The 15,030-nt window shown below is 43.0% G+C and overlaps 1 protein-coding gene and 4 non-coding genes across 5 annotated transcripts in view; all 5 read right to left on the reverse strand.

Annotated features, from left to right (window-relative positions):
• LOC142803536 (uncharacterized) overlaps positions 1–15,030 on the reverse strand; it is a 236,829-nt gene that overhangs the window by 88,645 nt on the left and 133,154 nt on the right. The window lies entirely within an intron of this gene.
• Positions 74–146, reverse strand: TRNAS-CGA (transfer RNA serine (anticodon CGA)). The gene has a single exon. It is a non-coding gene; the product is annotated as a tRNA-Ser (tRNA).
• Positions 1,448–1,520, reverse strand: TRNAS-CGA (transfer RNA serine (anticodon CGA)). Its single transcript has one exon. It is a non-coding gene; the product is annotated as a tRNA-Ser (tRNA).
• Positions 10,430–10,502, reverse strand: TRNAS-CGA (transfer RNA serine (anticodon CGA)). Its single transcript has one exon. It is a non-coding gene; the product is annotated as a tRNA-Ser (tRNA).
• Positions 14,543–14,615, reverse strand: TRNAS-CGA (transfer RNA serine (anticodon CGA)). Its single transcript has one exon. It is a non-coding gene; the product is annotated as a tRNA-Ser (tRNA).

Consider the following 15,030-nt stretch of genomic DNA (forward strand, 5'->3'; position numbering starts at 1 on the left):
GAATGTACAGGGGAAGTGATTAGAACCAATGGAATGTAAATAAAAAGATAGAAAAGTGGATGAAAAAATAACCAGTCGTGAGCAGGAATCGAACCTACGACCTTCGAATATCGCGTTCGATGCTCTAGCCACTGAGCTACCACGGCGGCCTACCCTCTATCCACTTTTGTTACGGTTTATATGTAAATTTAGAAGTAGGAGTGACAGTCAGCGTCATCTACAAGCCAAACGACGTGTGTGAAAACACTCTTATGCGCATGTTTGGCGTCACGTAGCACGTGAACTTATTATGAGCGGGCAGCTGATAAATTGTCCCTTTTATACAACCTAAACACACCAAGTCAGCCAGTACGAGACCCTCGTTCAGTGAAATAAGGGAGAGAAGTGTATACCTAAGGGCCCGTATTTCCGTGTTTTAACACAATATTAATGAGGTATAACAGACAGTAATGCCAAGGAATGTACAGGGGAAGTTATTAGAACCAATGGAATGTAAATACGAAGAAAGAAGAAAGAAAAGTGGATGAAAAAATTACCAGCTGTGAGCAGGAATCGAACCTACGACCTTCGAATAACGCATTCTGTGCTCTAACCACTTCGCTATCACAGCGGCCGTCCCTCCATCCACTGTTTGGGGTTTATATGTGAATTTAGAAGTAGGAGTGACAGTCAGTGCCATCTATAAGCCAAACAACGAGTGTGAAAACACTTTTATGCGCATGTTTGGCGTCACGTAGCACGTGAACTTATTATGAGCGGGCAGCTGATTAATTGTCCCTCTTATACAACCTAAACACACCAAGTCAGCCAGTACGAGACCCTCGTTCAGTGAAATAAGGCAGAGAAGTGTATACCTAAGGGCTCGTATTTCCGTGTTTTAACACAATATTAATGAGATCTAACAGACAGTAATGCCAAGGAATGTACAGATGAAGTTATTAGAACCAATGGAATGTAAATAAAAAGAAAGAAAAGTGGATGAAAAAAGAACCAGCCGTGAGCAGGAATCGAACCTACGACCTTCGAATAACGCGTTCGATGCTCTAACCACTGAGCTATCACCGCGGCCTTCCCTCCATCCACTTTTTTGGGTTTATATGTGAATTTAGAAGTAGGAGTGACAGTCAGCGCCATCTATAAGCCAAACAACGAGTGTGAAAACACTCTTATTCGCATGTTTGGCGTCACCTAGGACGTGAACTTATTATGAGCGGGCAGCTGATTAATTGTCCCTCTTATACAACCTAAACACACCAAGTCTGCCAGTACGAGACCCTCGTTCAGTGAAATAAGGGAGAGAAGTGTATACCTAAGGGCTCGTATTTCCGTGTTTTAACACAATATTAATGGGATCTAACAGACAGTAATGCCAAGGAATGTACAGATGAAGTTATTAGAACCAATGGAATGTAAATAAAAAGATAGAAAAGTGGATGAAGAAATAACCAGCCGTGAGCAGGAATCGAACTTACGACCTTCGAATATCGCGTTCGATGCTCTAACCACTGAGCTACCACGGCGGCCTTCCCTCCATCCACTTTTTTTGGTTTATATCTGAATTTTAGAAGTAGGAGTGACAGTCAGCGCCATCTATAAGCCAAACGACAAGTGTGAATGCATTCTTATGCGCATGTTTGGCGTCACGTAGCACGTGAAATTATTATTAGCGGGCAGCTGATTAATTTTCCCTCTTATATAACCTAAACACACCAAGTCTGCGAGTACGAGACCCTCGTTCAATGAAACAAGGGACAGAAGTGTATACCTAAGGGCTCGTTTTTCCGTGTTTTAACACAATAATAATGAGATCTAACAGATAGTAATGCCAAGGAATGTACAGGGGAAGTCATTACAACCAATGGAATGTAAATAAGAAGAAATAAAAAAGAAAAGTGGATGAAACAATAACCAGCCGTGAGCAGGAATCGAACCTACGACCTTCGAATATCGCGTTCGCGGCTCTAACCACTGAGCTACCACAGCGGCCTACCCTCTATCCACTTTTGTTTGGGTTTATATGTGAATTTAGAAGTAGGAGTGACAGTCAGCGCCATCTATAAGCCAAACGACAAGTGTGAATGCATTCTTATGCGCATGTTTGGCGTCACGTAGCACGTGAAATTATTATTAGCGGGCAGCTGATTAATTTTCCCTTTTATACAACCTAAACACACCAAGTCTGCGAGTACGAGACCCTCGTTCAATGAAACAAGGGAAAGAAGTGTATACCTAAGGGCTCGTTTTTCCGTGTTTTAACACAATAATAATGAGATCTAACAGATAGTAATGCCAAGGAATGTACAGGGGAAGTCATTACAACCAATGGAATGTAAATAAGAAGAAAGAAAAAAAGAAAAGTGGATGAAACACTAACCAGCCGTGAGCAGGAATCGAACCTACGACCTTCGAATATCGCGTTCGCTGCTCTAACCACTGAGCTACCACAGCGGCCTACCCTCTATCCACTTTTGTTTGGGTTTATATGTGAATTTAGAAGTAGGAGTGACAGTCAGCGTCATCTATAAGCCAAACGACGAGTGTGAAAACACTCTTATGCGTATGTTTGGCGTCACGTAGCACGTGAACTTATTATGAGCGGGCAGCTGATAAATTGTCCCTCTTATACAACCTAAACACACCAAGTCTGCCAGTACGAGACCCTCGTTCAATAAAATAAGGGAAAGAATTGTATACCTAAGGGCTCGTTTTTCCTTGTTTTAACACAATAATAATGAGATCTAACAGACAGTAATGCCAAGGAATGTACAGGAGAATTATTAGAACCAATGCAATGTAAAAAAGAAGAAAGAAAAGTGGATGAAAAAATAACCAGCCGTGAGCGGGAATCGAACCTACGACCTTCGAATAACGCGTTCGACGCTCTAACCACTGAGCTACCACGGCGGCCTTCCCCCTATCCACTTTTTTTGGTTTATATGTGAATTTTAGAAGTAGGAGTGACAGTCAGCGCCATCTATAAGCCAAACGACGAGTGTGAAAACACTCTTATGCGCATGTTTGGCGTCACGTAGCACGTAAACTTATTATGAGCGGGCCGCTGATTACTTGTCCCTCTTATACAACTTAAACACACCAAGTCTGCCAGTACGAGACCCCCGTTCAGTGAAATAAGGAAGAAAAGTGTATACCTAATGGTTCGTATTTCCGTGTTTTAACACATTATTAATGAGATCTAACAGACAGTAATGCCAAGGAATGTACAGGGGAAGTTATTAAAACCAATGGAATGTAAATAAGAAGAAAGAAGAAAGAAAAGTGGATGAAAAAATTACCAGCTGTGAGCAGGAGTCGAACCTACGACCTTTGAATAACGCGTTCAATGCTCTAACCACTGAGCTATCACAGCGGCCGTCCCTCCATCCACTGTTTGGGGTTTATATGTAAATTTAGAAGTAGGAGTGACAGTCAGCGCCATCTATAAGCAAAACAACGAGTGTTAAAACACTCTTATTCGCATGTTTGGCGTCACGTAGCACGTGAACTTATTATGAGTGGGCAGCTGATTAATTGTCCCTCTTATACAACCTAAACACACCAAGTCTGCCAGTACGAGACCCTCGTTCAGTGAAATAAGGGAGAGAAGTGTATACCTAAGGGCTCGTATTTCCGTGCTTTAACACAATATTAATGAGATCTAACAGACAGTAATGCCAAGGAATGTACAGATGAAGTTATTAGAACCAATGAAATGTAAATAAGAAAAAGAAAAGTGGATGAAAAAATAACCAGCCGTGAGCGGGAATCGAACCTACGACCTTCGAATAACGCGTTCGACGCTCTAACCACTGAGCTACCACGGCGGCCTTCCCCCTATCCACTTTTTTTGGTTTATATGTCAATTTTAGAAGTAGGAGTGACAGTCAGCGCCATCTATAAGCCAAACAACGAGTGTGAAAACACTCTTATGCGCATGTTTGGCGTCACGTAGCACGTGAACTTATTATGACCGGGCAGCTGATTAATTGTCCCTCTTATACAACCTAAACACACCAAGTCTGCCATTACGAGACCCTCGTTCAATGAAATAAGGGAAAGAAGTGTATACCCAAGGGCTCGTTTTTCCGTGTTTTAACAAAATATAATTGAGATCTAACAGACAGTAATGCCAAGGAAAGTATAGGGGAAGATATTAGACCAAATTTTAATGTAAATACAAAGAAAAGTGGGTGAAAATATAAGTTGCCTTGAGATCCTGCCCACGGCAAGTTATCTTTTCACCCATATTTCTTCGTATTTACATTAAAATTTGGTCTAATATCTTCCCCTATACTTCCCTTGGCATTAGGGTCTGTTCGATCTCATTATTATTGTGTAAGAAATCGGAAAAACGAGCCCTTAGGTATACACTTCTATCCTTAAATATATATATATATATATATATATATATATAAGGGAGAGAAGTGTATACCTAAGGGCTCGTATTTCCGTGTTTTAACACAATATTAATGAGATCTAACAGACAGTAATGCCAAGGAATGTACAGGGGAAGTTATTAAAACCAATGGAATGTAAATAAGAAGAAAGAAGAAAGAAAAGTGGATGAAAAAATTACCAGCTGTGAGCAGGAATCGAACCTACGACCTTTGAATAACGCGTTCAATGCTCTAACCACTGAGCTATCACAGCGGCCGTCCCTCCATCCACTGTTTGGGGTTTATATGTAAATTTAGAAGTAGGAGTGACAGTCAGCGCCATCTATAATCCAAACAACGAGTGTGAAAACACTCTTATTCGCATGTTTGGCGTCACGTAGCACGTGAACTTATTATGAGTGGGCAGCTGATTAATTGTCCCTCTTATACAACCTAAACACACCAAGTCTGCCAGTACGAGACCCTCGTTCAGTGAAATAAGGGAGAGAAGTGTATACCTAAGGGCTCGTATTTCCGTGCTTTAACACAATATTAATGAGATCTAACAGACAGTAATGCCAAGGAATGTACAGATGAAGTTATTAGAACCAATGAAATGTAAATAAGAAAAAGAAAAGTGGATGAAAAAATAACCAGCCGTGAGCGGGAATCGAACCTACGACCTTCGAATAACGCGTTCGACGCTCTAACCACTGAGCTACCACGGCGGCCTTCCCCCTATCCACTTTTTTTGGTTTATATGTGAATTTTAGAAGTAGGAGTGACAGTCAGCGCCTTCTATAAGCCAAACAACGAGTGTGAAAACACTCTTATGCGCATGTTTGGCGTCACGTAGCACGTGAACTTATTATGACCGGGCAGCTGATTAATTGTCCCTCTTATACAACCTAAACACACCAAGTCTGCCATTACGAGACCCTCGTTCAATGAAATAAGGGAAAGAAGTGTATACCCAAGGGCTCGTTTTTCCGTGTTTTAACAAAATATAATTGAGATCTAACAGACAGTAATGCCAAGGAAAGTATAGGGGAAGATATTAGACCAAATTATAATGTAAATACAAAGAAAAGTGGGTGAAAATATAAGTTGCCTTGAGATCCTGCCCACGGCAAGTTATCTTTTCACCCATATTTCTTCGTATTTACATTAAAATTTGGTCTAATATCTTCCCCTATACTTCCCTTGGCATTAGGGTCTGTTCGATCTCATTATTATTGTGTAAGAAATCGGAAAAACGAGCCCTTAGGTATACACTTCTATCCTTAAATATATATATATATATATATATATATATATATAAGGGAGAGAAGTGTATACCTAAGGGCTCGTATTTCCGTGTTTTAACACAATATTAATGAGATATAACAGACAGTAATGCCAAGGAATGTACAGGGGAAGTTATTAAAACCAATGGAATGTGAATAAGAAGAAAGAAGAAAGAAAAGTGGATGAAAAAATTACCAGCTGTGAGCAGGAATCGAACCTACGACCTTCGAATAACGCGTTCGATGCTCTGAACACTGAGCTGTCACAGCGGCCGTTCTATCCACTGTTTGGGGTTTATATGTGAATTTAGAAGTAGGAGTGACAGTCAGCGCCATCTATAAGCCAAACAACGAGTGTGAAAAAACTCTTATTCGCATGTTTGGCGTCACCTAGGACATGAACTTATTATGAGCGGGCAGCTGATTAATTGTCCCTCTTATACAACCTAAACACACCAAGTCAGCCAGTACGAGACCCTCGTTCAGTGAAATAAGGGAGAGAAGTGTATACCTAAGGGCTCGTATTTCCGTGTTTTAACACAATAATAATGAGATATAACAGACAGTAATGACAAGGAATGCACAGGGGAAGTGATTAGAACCAATGGAATGTAAATAAAAAGATAGAAAAGTGGATGAAAAAATAACCAGCCGTGAGCAGGAATCGAACTTACGACCTTCGAATATCACGTTCGATGCTCTAACCACTGAGGTACCACGGCGGCCTTCCCCCTATCCACTTTTTTTGGTTTATATGTGAATTTTAGAAGTAGGAGTGACAGTCAGCGCCATCTATAAGCCAAACGACGAGTGTGAAAACACTCTTATGCGCATGTTTGGCGTCACGTAGCACGTGAACTTATTATGAGCGGGCCGCTGATTAATTGTCCCTCTTATACAATCTAAACACACCAAGTCTGCCAGTACGAGACCCTCGTTCAGTGAAATAAGGAAGAGAAGTGTATACCTAATGGTTCGTATTTCCGTGTTTTAACACAATAATAATGAGATATAACAGACAGTAATGCCAAGGAATGTACAGGGGAAGTTATTAAAACCAATGGAATGTAAATAAGAAGAAAGAAGAAAGAAAAGTGGATGAAAAAATTACCAGCTGTGAGCAGGAATCGAACCTACGACCTTCGAATAACGCGCTCGATGCTCTAACCACTGAGCTGTCACAGCGGCCGTTCTATCCACTGTTTGGGGTTTATATGTGAATTTAGAAGTAGGAGTGACAGTCAGCGCCATCTATAAGCAAAACAACGAGTGTGAAAACACTCTTATTCGCATGTTTGGCGTCACCTAGGACGTGAACTTATTATGAGCGGGCAGCTGATTAATTGTCCCTCTTATAAAACCTAAACACACCAAGTCTGCCAGTACGAGACCCTCGTTCAATAAAATAAGGGAAAGAAGTGTATACCTAAGGGCTCGTTTTTCCTTGTTTTAACACAATAATAATGAGATCTAACAGACAGTAATGCCAAGGACAGTAGTGCGGCGATGGGGTAGTGGTTAGAGCATCCGCCTCGCATGCAAGAGGTCCGTGGTTCAAATCCCGGTACCGCGCAGTTCCCAACCGGATTAAAAAAAATCCGCGTGTTGATGGAACTGCATTAAGAGGCCTGGGGTGTGGCCTCACCGGCAAACACCGCCGAGAACGCACTCCCTCACCAGAGAAGGATTGGCCACCCTGGTGCAGTATCTGGCCACTACCTCCCACATGATTACGTCAAATAACTCATGGCCCTCAGTCCCCAGCAGCTGCGAAGCAACTGACCACGGCGGCGGTCAGATCTGCAACGCAGCAGAGGGTGCTAAGAATCTCTGGATCCGGACAGGCCGCCATTGGAACCTGAACTTGGCAACGTTTAACGCTAGAACCTTATCTAGTGAGGGAAGTCTAGCTGTACTATTCGAGGAGCTAGAGGGTGTTAAATGGGATATAATAGGGCTCAGTGAGGTTAGGAGGACAGATGAGGCCTATACGGTGCTACAGAATGGGCACGTCCTTTGCTACAGGGGCTTGGCAGACAGAAGAGAACTGGGAGTGGGGTTCCTCATTCACAGAAACATTGCTGGCAACATAGAGGAATACTATAGCAATAATGAAAGGGTGGTAGGTATCGTAATTAAACTGAATAAAAGACACAAGATGAAGGTAGTACAGGCTTACGCGCCTACATCCAGCCATGATGACGCTTCAGTTGAAAGCTTCTATGAAGACGTGGAATCGGCAATGAGTAAGGTAAAAACACAGTATACTATAGTGATGGGCGACTTTAATGCAAAGGTAGGGAAGAAGCAGGCTGGAGACCAGGCAGTAGGAGATTATGGCATCGGCACTAGAAACGCCAGAAGAGAGCTACTAGTAGAATTCGCAGAACGCAATAATTTACGGATTTTGAATACCTTCCACCGAAAACGAGAAAACCGCAAGTGGACATGGAGGAGCCCTAATGGCGAAAATAAGAACGAAATAGACTTTATAATGAGTGCACACCCTGGAGTCGTGCAGGATGTGGAAGTGATTGGCAAGGTACGATGCAGTGACCATAGAATGGTACGGTCTCGAATTCGCCTAGACTTGAAGAAGGAACGACAGAACTTGATACGCAAGAAGCCAATCAATCAGCTAGCACTGAGAGGGAAAGTACAGGAATTGAGAGTGTCACTGCAGAACAGGTACTCGGCTCTCAGTGAGGAAACCAACCTTAGCGTAGATACAATGAATGATAATCTGACGAGTATCATTACGGAGTGTGCAGTGGAAGTTGGAGGCAGGGTAGTTAGACAGGACACTGGCAAGCTTTCACAGGATACGAAGAACCTAATTAAAAAGCGTCAAATCAAGAAAGTGTCAAGTACAACAGACAAAATAGAACTGGCAGAGCTTTCGAAGTTGATTAATAGACGTAAAGTATGCGATGTAAGAAGGTGTAACATGGAGAGAATTGAACACGCTGTGAAAAACGGAGGAAGTGTCAAAGCATTGAAGAGGAAACTTGGGATAGGCAAAAGTCGGATGTATGCACTAAGGGACAAAGAAGGCAAAATAACTACCAATATGGATAGGATAGCTAAGATAGCGGAGGAGTTTTACAGGGATCTGTACAGTAGCCGAGACAACCACGACCTTAATACGTTATGAACTAGCAGTAACCCAGATTACACCCCACCAGTAATGATAGAAGAAGTCAGAAAAGCTTTGGAGAGCATGCAAAGGGGCAAAGCTGCTGGTGAGGATCAGGTAACATCAGATCTGCTGAAAGATGGAGGACAGATTGTGTTAGAAAAACTAGCCACCCTGTTTACGAGGTGTCTCCTGGCGGGAAGAGTACCAGAGTCTTGGAAGAACGCTAACATCATCTTAATACATAAGAAAGGAGATGACAAGGACTTGAAGAACTACAGGCCGATCAGCTTGCTCTCTGTAGTATACAAGCTATTTACAAAGGTAATTGCTAACAGAGTAAAGAAAACATTAGAATTCAATCAACCAAAGGAACAAGCAGGATTTCGAACAGGCTACTCAACAATTGACCACATTCATACTATCAATCAGGTAATAGAGAAATGCTCAGAGTATAACCAACCACTATACATAGCCTTCATAGATTACGAGAAGGCGTTTGATTCAGTAGAAATATCAGCCGTCATGCAAACACTGCGGAATCAGGACGTAGATGAAGTATATATAAACATTCTGCAAGAAATCTACAGGGGATCAACTGCTACCATACTGCTTCATAGAGAAAGCAACAGAATACCAATCAAGAAGGGTGTAAGGCAGGGGGACACAATTTCCCCAATGCTGTTTACCGCATGCTTACAGGAGGTTTTCAGAAGCCTAGAATGGGAACAGTTAGGGATAAGAGTCAACGGAGAATACCTTAGTAACCTGCGCTTCGCCGATGACATTGCATTGCTGAGTAACTCGGGGGACGAATTGCAACTCATGATTATGGAGTTAGACAAGGAGAGCAGAAAAGTGGGTCTTAAAATTAATATGCAGAAAATGAAAGTAATGTACAACAACCTCGGCAAAGAGCAGCGCTTCGAGATAGGTAATAGTGCACTTGAAGTTGTAAAAGACTATGTCTACTTAGGGCAGGTAATAACCGCAGAGCCGAACCACGAGATTGAAATAACTAGAAGAATAAGAATGGGGTGGAGCACATTCGGCAAGCACTCTTAAATTATGACAGGTAGATTGCCACTATCCCTCAAGAGGAAGGTATATAACAGCTGTATCTTGCCGGTACTTAGCTACGGAGCAGAAACCTGGAGACTTACAAAGAGGGTTCAGCTTAAACTGAGGACGACGCAGCGAGCAATGGAAAGAAAAATGGTAGGTGTAACCTTAAGAGACAAGAAGAGAGCAGAGTGGATTAGGGAACAAACGGGGGTTAAGGATATCGTAGCTGAAATCAAGAAGAAGAAATGGACATGGGCAGGGCATGTAGCGCGTAGACAGGATAACCGCTGGTCATTAAGGGTAACTGACTGGATTCCCAGAGAAGGGAAGCGGGTTAGGGGGAGACAGAAGGTTAGGTGGGCAGATGAGATTAAGAAGTTTGCGGGTGTAAATTGGAAGCAGCAAGCACAGGACCGGGTTAACTGGCGGAACATGGGAGAGGCCTTTGTCCTGCAGTGGACGTAGTCAGGCTGATGATGATGATGATGAATGAAAAGGAATGTACAGGAGAGTTATTAGAACCAATGCAATGCAAATAAGAAGAAAGAAAAGTGGATGAAAAAATAACCAGCCGTGAGCAGGAATCGAACCTACGACCTTCGAATATCGCGTTCGATGCTCTAACCACTGAGCTACCACAGCGGCCTACCCTCTATCCACTTTTGTTTGGGTTTATATGTGAATTTAGAAGTAGGAGTGACAGTCGGCGTCATCTATAAGCCAAACGACGAGTGTGAAAACACTCTTATGCGCATGTTTGGCGTCACGTAGCACGTGAACTTATTATGAGCGGGCAGCTGATAAATTGTCCCTCTTATACAACCTAAACACACCAAGTCTGCCAGTACGAGACCCTCGTTCAATAAAATAAGGGAAAGAAGTGTATACCTAAGGGCTCGTTTTTCCTTGTTTTAACACAATAATAATGAGATCTAACAGACAGTAATGCCAAGGAATGTACAGGAGAGTTATTAGAACCAATGGAATGTAAATAAGAAGAAAAAAAGTGGATGAAAAAATAACCAGCCGTGAGCAGGAATCGAACCTACGACCTTCGAATAACGCGCTCGATGCTCTAACCACTGAGCTGTCACAGCGGCCGTTCTATCCACTGTTTGGGGTTTATATGTGAATTTAGAAGTAGGAGTGACAGTCAGCGCCATCTATAAGCAAAACAACGAGTGTGAAAACACTCTTATTCGCATGTTTGGCGTCACCTAGGACGTGAACTTATTATGAGCGGGCAGCTGATTAATTGTCCCTCTTATAAAACCTAAACACACCAAGTCTGCCAGTACGAGACCCTCGTTCAATAAAATAAGGGAAAGAAGTGTATACCTAAGGGCTCGTTTTTCCTTGTTTTAACACAATAATAATGAGATCTAACAGACAGTAATGCCAAGGACAGTAGTGCGGCGATGGGGTAGTGGTTAGAGCATCCGCCTCGCATGCAAGAGGTCCGTGGTTCAAATCCCGGTACCGCGCAGTTCCCAACCGGATTAAAAAAAATCCGCGTGTTGATGGAACTGCATTAAGAGGCCTGGGGTGTGGCCTCACCGGCAAACACCGCCGAGAACGCACTCCCTCACCAGAGAAGGATTGGCCACCCTGGTGCAGTATCTGGCCACTACCTCCCACATGATTACGTCAAATAACTCATGGCCCTCAGTCCCCAGCAGCTGCGAAGCAACTGACCACGGCGGCGGTCAGATCTGCAACGCAGCAGAGGGTGCTAAGAATCTCTGGATCCGGACAGGCCGCCATTGGAACCTGAACTTGGCAACGTTTAACGCTAGAACCTTATCTAGTGAGGGAAGTCTAGATGTACTATTCGAGGAGCTAGAGGGTGTTAAATGGGATATAATAGGGCTCAGTGAGGTTAGGAGGACAGATGAGGCCTATACGGTGCTACAGAATGGGCACGTCCTTTGCTACAGGGGCTTGGCAGACAGAAGAGAACTGGGAGTGGGGTTCCTCATTCACAGAAACATTGCTGGCAACATAGAGGAATACTATAGCAATAATGAAAGGGTGGTAGGTATCGTAATTAAACTGAATAAAATATACAAGATGAAGGTAGTACAGGCTTACGCGCCTACATCCAGCCATGATGACGCTTCAGTTGAAAGCTTCTATGAAGACGTGGAATCGGCAATGAGTAAGGTAAAAACACAGTATACTATAGTGATGGGCGACTTTAATGCAAAGGTAGGGAAGAAGCAGGCTGGAGACCAGGCAGTAGGAGATTATGGCATCGGCACTAGAAACGCCAGAAGAGAGCTACTAGTAGAATTCGCAGAACGCAATAATTTACGGATTTTGAATACCTTCCACCGAAAACGAGAAAACCGCAAGTGGACATGGAGGAGCCCTAATGGCGAAAATAAGAACGAAATAGACTTTATAATGAGTGCACACCCTGGAGTCGTGCAGGATGTGGAAGTGATTGGCAAGGTACGATGCAGTGACCATAGAATGGTACGGTCTCGAATTCGCCTAGACTTGAAGAAGGAACGACAGAACTTGATACGCAAGAAGCCAATCAATCAGCTAGCACTGAGAGGGAAAGTACAGGAATTGAGAGTGTCACTGCAGAACAGGTACTCGGCTCTCAGTGAGGAAACCAACCTTAGCGTAGATACAATGAATGATAATCTGACGAGTATCATTACGGAGTGTGCAGTGGAAGTTGGAGGCAGGGTAGTTAGACAGGACACTGGCAAGCTTTCACAGGATACGAAGAACCTAATTAAAAAGCGTCAAATCAAGAAAGTGTCAAGTACAACAGACAAAATAGAACTGGCAGAGCTTTCGAAGTTGATTAATAGACGTAAAGTATGCGATGTAAGAAGGTGTAACATGGAGAGAATTGAACACGCTGTGAAAAACGGAGGAAGTGTCAAAGCATTGAAGAGGAAACTTGGGATAGGCAAAAGTCGGATGTATGCACTAAGGGACAAAGAAGGCAAAATAACTACCAATATGGATAGGATAGCTAAGATAGCGGAGGAGTTTTACAGGGATCTGTACAGTAGCCGAGACAACCACGACCTTAATACGTTATGAACTAGCAGTAACCCAGATTACACCCCACCAGTAATGATAGAAGAAGTCAGAAAAGCTTTGGAGAGCATGCAAAGGGGCAAAGCTGCTGGTGAGGATCAGGTAACATCAGATCTGCTGAAAGATGGAGGACAGATTGTGTTAGAAAAACTAGCCACCCTGTTTACGAGGTGTCTCCTGGCGGGAAGAGTACCAGAGTCTTGGAAGAACGCTAACATCATCTTAATACATAAGAAAGGAGATGACAAGGACTTGAAGAACTACAGGCCGATCAGCTTGCTCTCTGTAGTATACAAGCTATTTACAAAGGTAATTGCTAACAGAGTAAAGAAAACATTAGAATTCAATCAACCAAAGGAACAAGCAGGATTTCGAACAGGCTACTCAACAATTGACCACATTCATACTATCAATCAGGTAATAGAGAAATGCTCAGAGTATAACCAACCACTATACATAGCCTTCATAGATTACGAGAAGGCGTTTGATTCAGTAGAAATATCAGCCGTCATGCAAACACTGCGGAATCAGGACGTAGATGAAGTATATATAAACATTCTGCAAGAAATCTACAGGGGATCAACTGCTACCATACTGCTTCATAGAGAAAGCAACAGAATACCAATCAAGAAGGGTGTAAGGCAGGGGGACACAATTTCCCCAATGCTGTTTACCGCATGCTTACAGGAGGTTTTCAGAAGCCTAGAATGGGAACAGTTAGGGATAAGAGTCAACGGAGAATACCTTAGTAACCTGCGCTTCGCCGATGACATTGCATTGCTGAGTAACTCGGGGGACGAATTGCAACTCATGATTATGGAGTTAGACAAGGAGAGCAGAAAAGTGGGTCTTAAAATTAATATGCAGAAAATGAAAGTAATGTACAACAACCTCGGCAAAGAGCAGCGCTTCGAGATAGGTAATAGTGCACTTGAAGTTGTAAAAGACTATGTCTACTTAGGGCAGGTAATAACCGCAGAGCCGAACCACGAGATTGAAATAACTAGAAGAATAAGAATGGGGTGGAGCACATTCGGCAAGCACTCTTAAATTATGACAGGTAGATTGCCACTATCCCTCAAGAGGAAGGTATATAACAGCTGTATCTTGCCGGTACTTAGCTACGGAGCAGAAACCTGGAGACTTACAAAGAGGGTTCAGCTTAAACTGAGGACGACGCAGCGAGCAATGGAAAGAAAAATGGTAGGTGTAACCTTAAGAGACAAGAAGAGAGCAGAGTGGATTAGGGAACAAACGGGGGTTAAGGATATCGTAGCTGAAATCAAGAAGAAGAAATGGACATGGGCAGGGCATGTAGCGCGTAGACAGGATAACCGCTGGTCATTAAGGGTAACTGACTGGATTCCCAGAGAAGGGAAGCGGGTTAGGGGGAGACAGAAGGTTAGGTGGGCAGATGAGATTAAGAAGTTTGCGGGTGTAAATTGGAAGCAGCAAGCACAGGACCGGGTTAACTGGCGGAACATGGGAGAGGCCTTTGTCCTGCAGTGGACGTAGTCAGGCTGATGATGATGATGATGAATGAAAAGGAATGTACAGGAGAGTTATTAGAACCAATGCAATGCAAATAAGAAGAAAGAAAAGTGGATGAAAAAATAACCAGCCGTGAGCAGGAATCGAACCTACGACCTTCGAATATCGCGTTCGATGCTCTAACCACTGAGCTACCACAGCGGCCTACCCTCTATCCACTTTTGTTTGGGTTTATATGTGAATTTAGAAGTAGGAGTGACAGTCGGCGTCATCTATAAGCCAAACGACGAGTGTGAAAACACTCTTATGCGCATGTTTGGCGTCACGTAGCACGTGAACTTATTATGAGCGGGCAGCTGATAAATTGTCCCTCTTATACAACCTAAACACACCAAGTCTGCCAGTACGAGACCCTCGTTCAATAAAATAAGGGAAAGAAGTGTATACCTAAGGGCTCGTTTTTCCTTGTTTTAACACAATAATAATGAGATCTAACAGACAGTAATGCCAAGGAATGTACAGGAGAGTTATTAGAACCAATGGAATGTAAATAAGAAGAAAAAAAGTGGATGAAAAAATAACCAGCCGTGAGCAGGAATCGAACCTACGACCTTCG

The sequence above is a fragment of the Rhipicephalus microplus genome, chromosome 3 (genome assembly GCF_043290135.1).
Source record: "Rhipicephalus microplus isolate Deutch F79 chromosome 3, USDA_Rmic, whole genome shotgun sequence".
NCBI lineage: Eukaryota > Metazoa > Arthropoda > Arachnida > Ixodida > Ixodidae > Rhipicephalus > Rhipicephalus microplus.